Raw genomic sequence first — 12,417 nt, forward strand, 5'->3', positions numbered from 1 at the left:
AGAATTCAAATACATAATAATCACAAATTAATCTTATAAAACCTTAATGGGGAGTAAAAATAATATTGAAGGACTTCATTTTCACAAGAAGTACTATGAAAGTCTTCATTGACATTGTATATTTTACTAAAATTTTGGTTTTCTTTTTGTAATTCTTTTCTATGAGTATGGATGTTTACTTTCAGGGAAAAATAGAATACAGCATGATTTATTTCCAACTCCTTGGTTTATGGAGCTCTGTCAATAGAATGACTCATAGCACATTATACTTTGATGGTGTATGTTACAGTATGTTGATGAAATGAATTATGGAGCTTGATTAGAGATTTAAAAGAACACATCATTCACATAAAGAATAAAACATAAAAATCCTTCTAGTGGAGAAATAGTGATTGGAAAAATTAACTTTATAAATATTTTCAATTTAGTTCAACTCATTATCAAGGGGTCACATTATTTCATCTTTAAACTTTGACTTTTCATTGTGCAAAAATGTCAGTTTGGGTAGATTGTCTGTGATTTACTATTTCTTGAAAGTCTTGACTTTGATGGACTTTATATGGCTTTATTTTTATTTTTATTTTTTGGTTTGTGGGCATAATTTGACCTTTTATTAATTTTTGCCTCATCTGTTTTTCATTTTTGTTGATGGAAACGGTAACAATCTCTGCATTTTATTGGATAGCTTGGATTTTTTTACTACCAATTATAACCTAACATTTCATTTTCCAAAGGGAAAAAGATTCAAACCCTGAGAATATGATGTATAAGTTGACCTCTCTCTTTTAGAAAGGGAATGTTCCATTTTCAATGGAGAGACAACTGTAAAAAAAAAAAAAAATGGTAAGACCCTGAGTTTGCTTCATCTGGAGCGTGTGGAATAGTCACATGAAGTGCATCCTGGAAACCATGCTCCAGCTTAAATCTCAGTTGGGAACCTACTATTTCTAACAAGAGACTGGGATCTTACCTTCCTAATCACCCAACATAAACCAAATCCACTGTACCCAGATTGATAAAGGGTAGCAGCCTGGAGAGGCATGGGGATCTAGAAAACCGCACAAACTACTTCAGAAAGCTTAGTTGGTAATCCTCCAATACATAAAAGAGATTTTGAGCAGTTACAGATATAAGAACTAAGACTTTTCCACAAATGGAAATGTGGACCCTGATTCTAGGAGGCAGCATTTCAGAATATACTCATAAATGAGAAATATAAAAAATTTAGACAAGGCAAGAAAAATCCATACTGCACAGAGAGGGTTTTCGCCAGCTTTCTCTATACTGTGTCACTCACTTATTAAAGAAATATGTACTGGACACGGAGTAACGATTTACAATTTATGATTAAGCCACTGCATATTTTACAATAAATAATATATTCCATAATGAGTCAGTTTCAATCAATGCTTTCTATTTGAGTAAAGATCTTTCATTAGATTTTGAAAGGTATCTGGGTAGATAGTCTTTGCCCAAGTACTTTAGTCATTGTATAATGTACATCCCTTCTTGCACAAACCAGGAAAGCCATCTTTACCAATGCTTATCAACCCAATGTTACAATAGATTATACAAACCTAACTGTCATGTTCCACTGACCAGTTTTTGTTGTGGTGGTAAGACTAGGAAGGCAGCTATTTTCAAAAGGACAGATAACATAAAGTAATTTCGCAAAGAGTCTTAAGGTGATAAACCCCAAATGTATACACTTATTTCAGTGTATGCATTGTGTCTTATGATCTCACTTAAACCTTTAGGTACACCCTCCATTTTAATCATGGCTGACATCCACAGTCATGACCCCAGGGCCCATATTCATAATAAGTGGAAACTCATACCATTTGTATTAACTGTGGGCATTAGTCGACTCCTCTAAAAGTTATTTAATTCTCACAATGATGTAACTCAAAAAGTAGATATAGTTGTTATGGCCATTTTAAAGACATTCTGTTGTAATGTTGCTGTGAAGCAAGCAACTTGCCTGGTTAAGAAGTATCGGGCCAGAGCTCCAAAGCTAGCTGAGTTCGCATCCTCAACAGCTGCTCACCTGCCCTTTGTTGAGAGATGGCTTTGCCAGAGTGAGCGTGCTGAAGGATTGAGTGGGCCAACAGGACATTCTCCTTCATTAACTAAGGTGTCAGGAGCTACAACCAGGTGCCAGAAGACACCAAGGACAAGTAACTCTGACCCTTGACCATGAATAATATTCAACTGATAAACTTCAAAAGGTCAATTCTTCTGAGTGCTCTGAAACAATAAGGTTTAATTCTATATATTATCATTTGAGCTACTCATCAAGTCCTATCTTAAGAGTCGTGCTGAGTTATTATTTCAGCTCCCCTGAGTTTTTACAGACAATTTTGCTGCTCCAAGGGCAAGATTTCTTGGTAGTAAAAAGCCCAAAGGAAATTAAGGTTACTGAGGTGTCTGCTGTTTTCAGTGTCTATTAAGTTTCATATGCAGACTGCCAGCCACCGAGACTAAGGTACTTTATGCCTCTGTGGAAGTATTTTTGCTGTGGTGGAAGGCCCAGGGCTTCACCTCTAAAGCTGGTTCTTATCTGCCATGACTAAAAGTCTTTGGAGAGCAACTCACTGTAGCCATCAATCCAAAGAAACCAAACTGATGCATTTCCTTGGGAGGGAGTAGTGGTGGGAGAAATATGGCTGGACAGAAGATCCAGGGATACCATAGAATAACATTCTTTTCAAAGATAGTCAGAGGAATCTTTAAAACTTACAAGTACTTAGCAACAGAAAAGTTGCACTGTTCTGAGAAAGTTCTCCTTTTTTGGAAAAATTAATCACAGGCAGATTTTTTCAAAAAAGAAAAAGAAAATCAGCCATAATAACTAATTTTTGTAAACTAAATTTCCCTTCCTTCTCCAACATGGAACATCTTCTGAGAATAAAATATTATTTTTCTCACAATATGAAGTACTTAGTCTAAATTACTCAGAATCACTATTTCTTTTTAAGATCTCTGACTAAAATGCCTCCTTCTTCATGAAACTACATCCCAGAAACATTCCTCCAACCCTACTCCCCTATAATATACTCCTATTTATTTGCTTGTTCATGGAGGTAAAATTCATACAATGAAATCATGACAATTTTAAAGCAAATAATTGGAATTTAGCACGATCAATCACAGGGATGTACAACTATCACTTCTACCTACTCCTAAAACATTTTAATCACCCCCGAAGGGAAATCCTCTATTGTACCCATTAAGCAATTACCCCACAATTCCCGGTCCCCAGCTCCTAGAACACTATATGCCTCTATCTGTATGCATTTACTAATGGTAGATATTTCCAATACACAAAGTCATAGAATATGTGACCCTTGATATTTGGTGTATTTCACTTAGAGTAATGTTTTTGAGGTTTATCCACTTTGCAACATCAATCCATATTTCTTTTCTTTTTTTGGTTGAATGTTGTTCTGTTGTTTAGAAATAACACATTTTGTTTTATTATCCATTTATCAGTCGATAGACATGGGAGTTGTTTCTATCTTTGGGCTATTATGAAAAGTGCTGCTATAAAATTTCTTTTGTACAAATATTTCCTTGAATACTAGTGTTCAATTCTTTGGGGTATACTCCTAGGAGTGGAATTGCTGGGTCCTATGGCAATTTCATATCCAACTTTTAAAAAATTTATTTTATTGTGTCAAGAACACTTAACATCATATCTATCCTTTTAAGAAATGTGTAAGTTGACTCTAGGTACAATGTTATAAAAAAAAAACCAGATATCCAGAACTTATTCTTGCTTAACTAAAGCTTTATGCAAGTTGATTAATAACTCATCATTTACCTGCTGGCCACCACCATTCCACTTTTTAATTCTGTAAATTTCGCTATTTCAGATACGTCATGAAAGTGAAATCACATGGTGTTTGTATCTCTGTGCTTGCTTTTTTTCACTTAGCATAATTTCCTCAATATTAATGCACATCATCGGGCTGGGGATGTGGCTCAAGCGGTAGCGCGCTCGCCTGGCATGCGTGCTACCCGGGTTGGATCCTCAGCACCACATACCAACAAAGATGTTGTGTCTGCCGAGAACTGAAAAATAAATATTAAAAAAAAATTTCTCTCTCTCTCTCTCTCTCTCTCTCTCTCTCTCTCTCTCTCTCTCTCTCTCACTCTCTCTTTAAAAAAAAATAATGCACATCATCACATACTGCAGAAGGTCGTTCTTTCATGAGGCTCAATAATTCACCATTGCATTACATACCTCATTTTCTTTGTCTATTCATCTGTTGATGAACATTTGGGTTGTTTTCACACTTTGGCTATTGTAAATTGTGCTCCAACGAACAAGAGAGTATGAATGCCTCTTCTAGTTCCTGATTTCAATTTACCCAGAAATGGAATTGCTACATCACATGGTATTGTTCCTTCCTTCCTTCCTTGAACCTTCATATAGCTTTCCATAGTGGCTACATCCTTTTACATTCTCACTGACAGTGCACAAGCATTCAAATTTATCTCCATCCTTCTTAATACTTGTCTTAAAAAAAAAAAAAGAATAGCCATCCTAAGAAGTCTGCGGTGATACTTTCTTGGGCTTTGACTTGTATTTTAAGGTTAGTGATGAGGAGCATTTTTCATATACACCTTGAACCCGTGTGTCATTCAGGTCCTCAGCCCATTTTTAAATTCCTGTTAGTGTTTTGATACAGAACTGTAGGAGTCCTTTATACATCTTAGAGATTAACCCCTTATCAAATACGAGGTAAGTTTTCCTTGACTCTCTGTGTTAGCATCTGCACATGAGACAAAGCCACCTAGTCTAGTCTTCATGGATTTCCTCATAGAGGAGAAGAGTGCTCAGTCAGTTTGGTCAGAGATGCTGGGGCTTCTTAACCATGAATGCGAATCCAACCCACTCTCTTTGTTCATGATGCAGCTCCAAAGCATCTAGGGTGTGGTGAGTCTGGTCAGTGCAGTGGGCCAAGCAAGACTGAAGCCAGTTCCTCGGGAATTCCTCAGCAAAGCTCAATCACTGGGTGCTCTCTATAACTCTCCCATTCCCCAGGGAGCTGGGGTTTCTCCTACTGTTGTGCTGTGCAAGATTTAATGAAAATTGATAGATTTCTCTAGTATTAAATTTAATTCACCCAAAGAAAAATATGGGGCAGAAAACTTAAGGACTGATTGGCACCAGCTTAAGAAAAGTTTCATGACTCCTCTTAGATACAACTTCTAAATATCACCCCCAAACTCTCCTCACTTGGGGACCCGTGGTCATGAAAGAAGAGGCTGACATGGAACACTTCAGTCAGTGAAGCCATCAGCTGTGGGATTTCTTGAATTTTTATACCTGGTTTATCAGCAATTCTTTTTCTCCTATGCTGATGTGTCTTATAAGTAGCAGCTACTATGACTTAATGCACAATCTCCACAGCGAAGTGCATTCCAACTTCACCAGGGTGCATCCATCTCAGATACAGTGCATATAATGTAAAGAGGTAAACAGCGTAAATAGCAAATCAGTACATATGTGCAGTGAAGGATTGACTACACACTTAGTCCCCAGATCTTGGAATGTCACCTCTAAGTCTTTCGAATGCCCTACTGGGTAGGAATATATTTGCTTTTTATTTTTTTTATTTGTTTTAATTAGTTATACATGACAGTAAAATTCATTTATTCACTTGGATATATCATACTTAGATGGGATATAATTCCTCATTTTTCTGATTGTATATATTGCAGAATCATATTGGTCATGTGGTCACATATATACCTACAGTAATAATGTCTTTCATTTTACCATCTTTCCTGTCCTCTCATCCTTTCCTCTCCTCTCCCATCACTTCCCTCTACCCAATCTAAGATAATGCTGTTCTTTTCTAGTGCCCTCTGCCTTATTGTGAATTAGCATCAGCATATTAGAGAAAACATTTGGTTTTGTGGGGTTGGCTTATTTCACTTAGCATGATATTCTCCAACTCCAACCATTAATGGCAAATGCCATAATTTTACTCTTCTTTAAAGCTGAGTAATATTACATTGAGTATATATACCACATTTTCTTTATCCATTCCTCTACCTAGGTTGGTTCCATAGTTTAGCTATTATGAATTGAGCTGCTAGAAACACTGATGTGGCTTCGAGGAATATCTTTGTTTAACTGGTGGTTTTGAGCTACTCTAAGTGGTCTATGCCAACAATTTAATTTATGGTGATAACTTGGAACAAGTGGTATCACTGGACCTCCACAAAAGCTAGAGATGAAGGTCAGCCATGCAGGTGGTCAGCTTTCTCTATGTGGTTGATTCTTCATAAAATCTCTGGACCTCAAGGCGTAGGTGAGTTTTCCTCATTGGCAATACCTGTCAGTGATCATCATGTGTCATTGTTGTGAGAAACAAGCACTCACTGCCCACAAGATTTCACTGAGAGAGGACGACTGGAAGCTCATGCTGGGAACTGTCCTGGAGACTGCCCTGTACATTCTTTCCCTTGGCTGATATTTCCATAATGATCTTTTGCAATAATAAATTGTAACTGTGAGTATAACAGCTCTTCTGAGTTTGATGAGTCCTTCTAGGGAATCCGTGCCCATGAAGGTGGTCATGAGGAATCTCCTAAACTTGCAATGTCCTCCTATAAGTGTTATAAGTTAATATTTCAAGGAATCCCAGGGGCTAAAGGAGAGATCACAGACCTGATTTTAACTATGTCTTTCTAAGTATGCATTAGCATCCGAGGGACGTATCTCTGTGAAAGAGTACACCGAGCAGCTGCATTCAAAGCTATGGTGGAAATAATGGATAAGACATGGTCTCCTGGAGGCACAGTTTGTTAGAAAGAAAATACATGAAAAGGAAAACAACATAGAATCTAAAATGATAGGGGTATTTATATTCCTAATTTCTCTTGATATCAGTTACCTGCAAAAATTGATAGAAAAGTCATGTATATACATAGAAAATAGATTCCTTTCATGACCGGATAGCTAAAGAAAAGGAGAGTTGTTCATGGAATACTTTAACAAAGATCTTGATTCTTGAAGAAGTTGCTTGGTATGCCATCAAAGGTAAGCTGCTTCGTTTACTATCAACTGCAACTAGGGGTAATAGCCTACAAGTTCTTACTATACTCTCCTTTCAGAGGAGTGTATTATACACCAATTATAATTAAATGTATAATTGGTGTGTGTTTTATTTCCATGTTCTTAAAGTTGTCATATTCCAAATTAGTCTCTCCTTGTATGTTTGCTGATTTTCATGCTATTAACAAGATGTCGTGACATTTATTAGCCTGTAAATTACAACTCTATTTAGAAGTCTTTGCTTCCAATGAGCTTAAAGACAGTTAAAGACCTGTGTTTCATCTTTTCCCTTTCTGTGCAATACCTTCCAAATTTTGTTGTCTATACCTTTGTTTTATTTAAATTTAATAAGAGCAAAAGTTTATCTGTGACTTTTGTCATTTGGTGCTCTTTTCTTTATGCTGTTAAGAAGCATTACAGTTCAAGTTGGAATATTTACATAGATAGAAATAACAATGAAATTATTTGTAGAATCTTTATAAGTGGCAAAATAAAATTCATTTAAATTTATTAACTTAGAAAAATTATTTTTTTCCCTTTCTCTTTACTGGCAGGGCCAGGGCACTCAAATTACTACTTACTTTTTATATCCAAAACCATATTCAATAATGATGAAAAAATAAATAGTAATAAGCCATTTCTGTGACCCGTGAGTTTCCTATTTCAATAAGGTTCTAATGAAGCCAAATAACACTGTCAACAGTGTTAGTGACTACAGAAAGTTTTACCAGCATTGACCCATTTGTTCCTCACTACACCACTCTGAGGTCCCTAGAACAAGTCATTATTATTGCTTTAGGAATAAGAAGATTCATAAAAGCCAAGTGACTCGTCTAAGGTCACAGAATTCATAAGTGGGGGTAAAATTCTGACATGTTTTCTGACACTGGTGCTCTTTACACTCAATAACACTGATTCAAATTGGATTTGTTAATTTTTCCCATGTAAAAAATAAAATGACTCTGACACTCACCGACCTATTAATTTTACCTGAGGTTAGAAGACACCTGACTTATGGGTTGAGCTCATGACAGGCTACCTCCTAAATTACAAACAAATTACAGGCAGAATTATACAGAATGGTAATGATTAACAATGGCTTTAAAGAATAAGAAGAGAGAGCAAGGTGTGGGACATCTGTAGTCTCAGCAACTTGGGAGGATGAGGCAGGAGGATTACAAGTTCATGACCAGTCAGCAACTGAGCAAGACCCCAGTCTTAAAGATTAACAAAACATCACAACAGAAAACAGTCTGGGGATGCAGCTCCATGGTAAAATGCCCCTAGGTTAAATCTCCAACACCAAAAGAAAAAAAAAAAACAGAAAACAAACGAAAAAACCTTTAATAATAATAAAAACAACAGAAATGAAATGTGTCAAAAGTTAAAGGACATTTTCTTTAACTTTAATTTTGCAGTAATTGGATGAAGAACCGTTGTCCCTCTGAACTAGAATAATATAAGTGGAGATGGAATGGAGAGAAGCTTTGACTCATTCTTACGGCTTGTTTTTTAAAGAACAGATATAACATTGGAAAACAGTGGCCACCGTTTCCTGTTTTTGCAATGGCTGAGGTCTTGTCTCTCCCTCCACAGTTTCCTCAACCAGCAGTGTCTCTAGTATGAGGCCAGCAGAAGACAGCAATGAATAGTGGCATTTGCATTCTAGGAAAATGACTTCAGGTAAAACTATATAAATAGAAGTGGTGGAGGAAGAACCTCAGGAATGGAACATTTTTAAAAGAGTGATCTGACACTAATCATAACTGTTTTTATTAAGCATTTTTAAATTTGATTTAATTAGTTATACATTACAGCAAAATGCACTTTGATACATCATATATAATGGAGTATCATTTCTCATTTGTCTGGTTATACATGATGCAGAATCCCACTGGTCTTATAGTCATATATATACATAGGTTAATAATGTCTGATTCATTCTACTATCCTTCCTACATCCTCACTCCCTTCCCCTCCCTGCACTCCCCCCTACTTAATCTAGAGTAACACTATTCTTCCCTAGCCCCCTATTGTGAATTAGCATTGCATATCAGAGAAAACATTCAGCTTTTGGTTTGGGGGGATTGGCTTATTTCGCTTAGAATGATATTCTCCAGCTCCATCCATTTACCTGCAAATGCCATAATTTCATTCTTCTTTAAGGCTGAGTAATATTCCGCCATGTTTATAATCACATTCTTAATCTGTTCATCTGTTGAAGGGCATCTAGGATGGTTATATAGTTTAGCTATTGTGAAATGAGCTTCTATAAACATTCATGTGGCTGCATCAATATAATATGCTGATTTTAAGTCCTTTAGATATAAACTAAGGTGAGGGATTCCAGAGTCTAATGGTGGTTCCACTTCAAGTTTGCTCAGGAATCTCCAGACCACTTTCCACAATGGTTGGAGCCTTTGTCTAGAATGAGGTAATCCTATTTGTGCAGGTTTGTTTCTGTGTCTTCTATTTTGTACCATTGGTCTAAATGTCTGTTTTGGTGCCAATACCATGCCATTTTTGTTACTATGGCTCTCCAGTATAGTTTAAGGTCTGGTGATACTGTGTCTCTTGCTTCATTCTTCTTGTTGAGGATTGCTTTGGCTATTCTGGGTTTCTTATTTTTCCAAATGAATTTCATGATTGCTTTTTCTAGTTCCATGAAGAATGTCATTGGGTTTTTAATTGGATTTTTATTAAATATGTATTATGCTTTTGGTAGTATGATCGTCTTGACAATGTTAATTCTGCCTATCCAAGAACATGGGAGATCTTTCCATCTTCTAAGGTCTTCTTTAATTTTTTTTCTTTAGGGTTCTATAATTTTCACTGTAGAGGTCTTTTATTTGTTTTGTTAGATTGATTCCCAAGTATTTTGTTTTTTTGAAGCTATTGTGAATGGGGTAGTTTTCCTTATTTCTATTTCACTAGATTTATTACTGATGTATAAGAATGTGTCTGATTTAAACCATAACTGTTTAAACAACTAAAGGCTACTTTAAGATATATGTGTTCTCTCTTGTAGTAAAGAACATGGAAGTAAAGAAGAATATTCCATTTCAGTGCCAGATGAAAGTTCCTGGAGTATCAGAAATTGAGCTTATTCAGTATGAAATTGAGGGAACAGAGGGACAGACCAGATGGCCATGGGAAATCTATGCCAGCTATGGGTCTGCAAAATCCAAACTAGAGAGATACTACTTCAAACAAGAATTAAAACATTATAGAAAGACAGTGAAGAAATTAAAGAACCAACTAAAACACAGTGAAGAAATTAAATAAATTTTCAAAAATTTTATTAACAGGATTAAAACTTCACCAGAATCAGTCAACTCAGTAATGTAACCAAAAGCCTTCAAGCTTACTTATAGGAAAAAGAGATGAAATGATAAAAAAAATGATAAGTGTGATAACAGATATAAATAGAGAAAAGAGTTCAAAAATTGATAACAAGATATTCCACAAAACAAATAAGATAATTATAATCAAAGGTACTATGTAAAACTGCTTCTCCAAACAGAAAAGAGCAGAATCTCCAGCACTTCAGGAAAAGAAAAACAAAGTGAAATAATTTGGATTACAAATATAAAAATTTGTACTCTTTTGAACAATAACTTTCAGAAGAGAGTAGAATTATGTCCATGGAAAAGGGGGAAGAATTGGTGACATAAAATCTCAAATCATGACACAATGTCATTCGTGTGTCATGCTATCAGAACACTCTTACGTATGCAACGTCTCCAAAGGTATCACACATTATATCCTTGTCCCTCTCATGAATGACAGAAACGAATCAGAATCTCAGAGATGTTCTCTACCCATCTGGGAATTTAATCATCATCAAGCTTCCTAAAATGGGGCAGTATTTGTGACTTTGCTCATTCTGAGACACGAAACTAACAAATATGCCATTAAAGATGTTTTTAAAGAGTGTTCTACAAATTCTCAAATTATAATGAAAACACAAAAATACTCCTGTGATTAAAACTTGTTGCTGTTGGAAATTCGTAACGAGTTCTATAATCCTAGAGGACTAGGAGATGGAAACAAGATGATAAGAAAAAATGAATATATACTCAATTCCCCATGACATCCAGGCTGTCTACCTCTGAACCTTATAGAAAATGAAAGCAAAGTAAACATGAGATACCAAAGTTTTCCTGAATTAAACTGTGGGGTTTTTGTTTATTTGTTTTATTTTGTTTCTCAGATTGTTTCCTTGAATACTAACAAGTTCCTGGGCCACAGTTGGGGCTGGAAGGAGGATGCAGGAGGCGCTGGCTAGTGGACCTGGTGCTTGGTCTCCTACCTCTGTCTGAAGAAGAGGCCGAGTAACTTTATGTGGTTGACCTCTAAAGCTTCTGAGTTAGTCATCCATTGTTGTACTGGTAAGAGTGTTTGAGAAACATGTTCCAGACTACACTGGCCAGAGAACAGAAAAATCATTGGCTCTCGGACAGCGTGGGCCCCGCGCCCATTAGATCAGTGCAGTCACTCAGGACACCCTACTCAGAAGGATCCATGCTGGAGACTTAATACTCTCCATTCGCTCTTAAAGTTCTGAATTTTGTCTTTGAAGTTGCAGGTTGAGAGTGAACTTGACAAGTTTCCATTGGGAAACGGTAGCTTGGGCTTGGAGCCTCAGCTCACAGGTGATCTTGCACCTATGCTGTCTTGACCTAGGTAGGTCCTCCACATTATGATCCTCCCCCATGCCTTCTCATACCCCCTTCCCAAACATCTGCTCCTTCTCCCTACCAGCAACCATTGAACCTTCTGGTTTCCTTCAGGGCCTGAATGTGACATGGGAGGGTCTGATTGGACAGGAGCCTACAGCATCTCAGATCAGAGATGTAATACTTGTCCTTCTGTGGGTTATTTACCCAAAAGTAAGAAATTCCAATAACATGGTAACTAAGCACTCAGTGGCTCACCAGGGAGAGGTGAACTTCTCATCCACTCCATCCTGAAAATGGGCTCCTCCAGGTATTGAGGTTGCAATTCTTGGAGGTCTCCCATCTGCTATGACTTATGGTGACAGGTCAGGATAAGTGGATATTGGTTTCCCTATTTCCAGTTGGGGATATGGTGCTGTGGTGGTTAGGGGAAGAGGAAACCCTGCAGCCCGTGGTACGTGCAATCCCCTATATTGGAAGTACACTAGGAAATCTCTCGTCTGTCCTTTTTCTTTCTACACGGTGCCTTCTGTATTGCTCTGGCCATGTAGTGCAGTGCAGCTCAGCTCAGCTCAGCACTAGATATTTGGAGGCAGAGGAATCTTTCTGATTATTCATTTTCTTCCTTTTCCCCTAAGTTGACCCTCTCTTTCACTGAAGTTGTGG

This window comes from Ictidomys tridecemlineatus, chromosome 9 (assembly GCF_052094955.1).
Source record: "Ictidomys tridecemlineatus isolate mIctTri1 chromosome 9, mIctTri1.hap1, whole genome shotgun sequence".
Classification (NCBI taxonomy): domain Eukaryota; kingdom Metazoa; phylum Chordata; class Mammalia; order Rodentia; family Sciuridae; genus Ictidomys; species Ictidomys tridecemlineatus.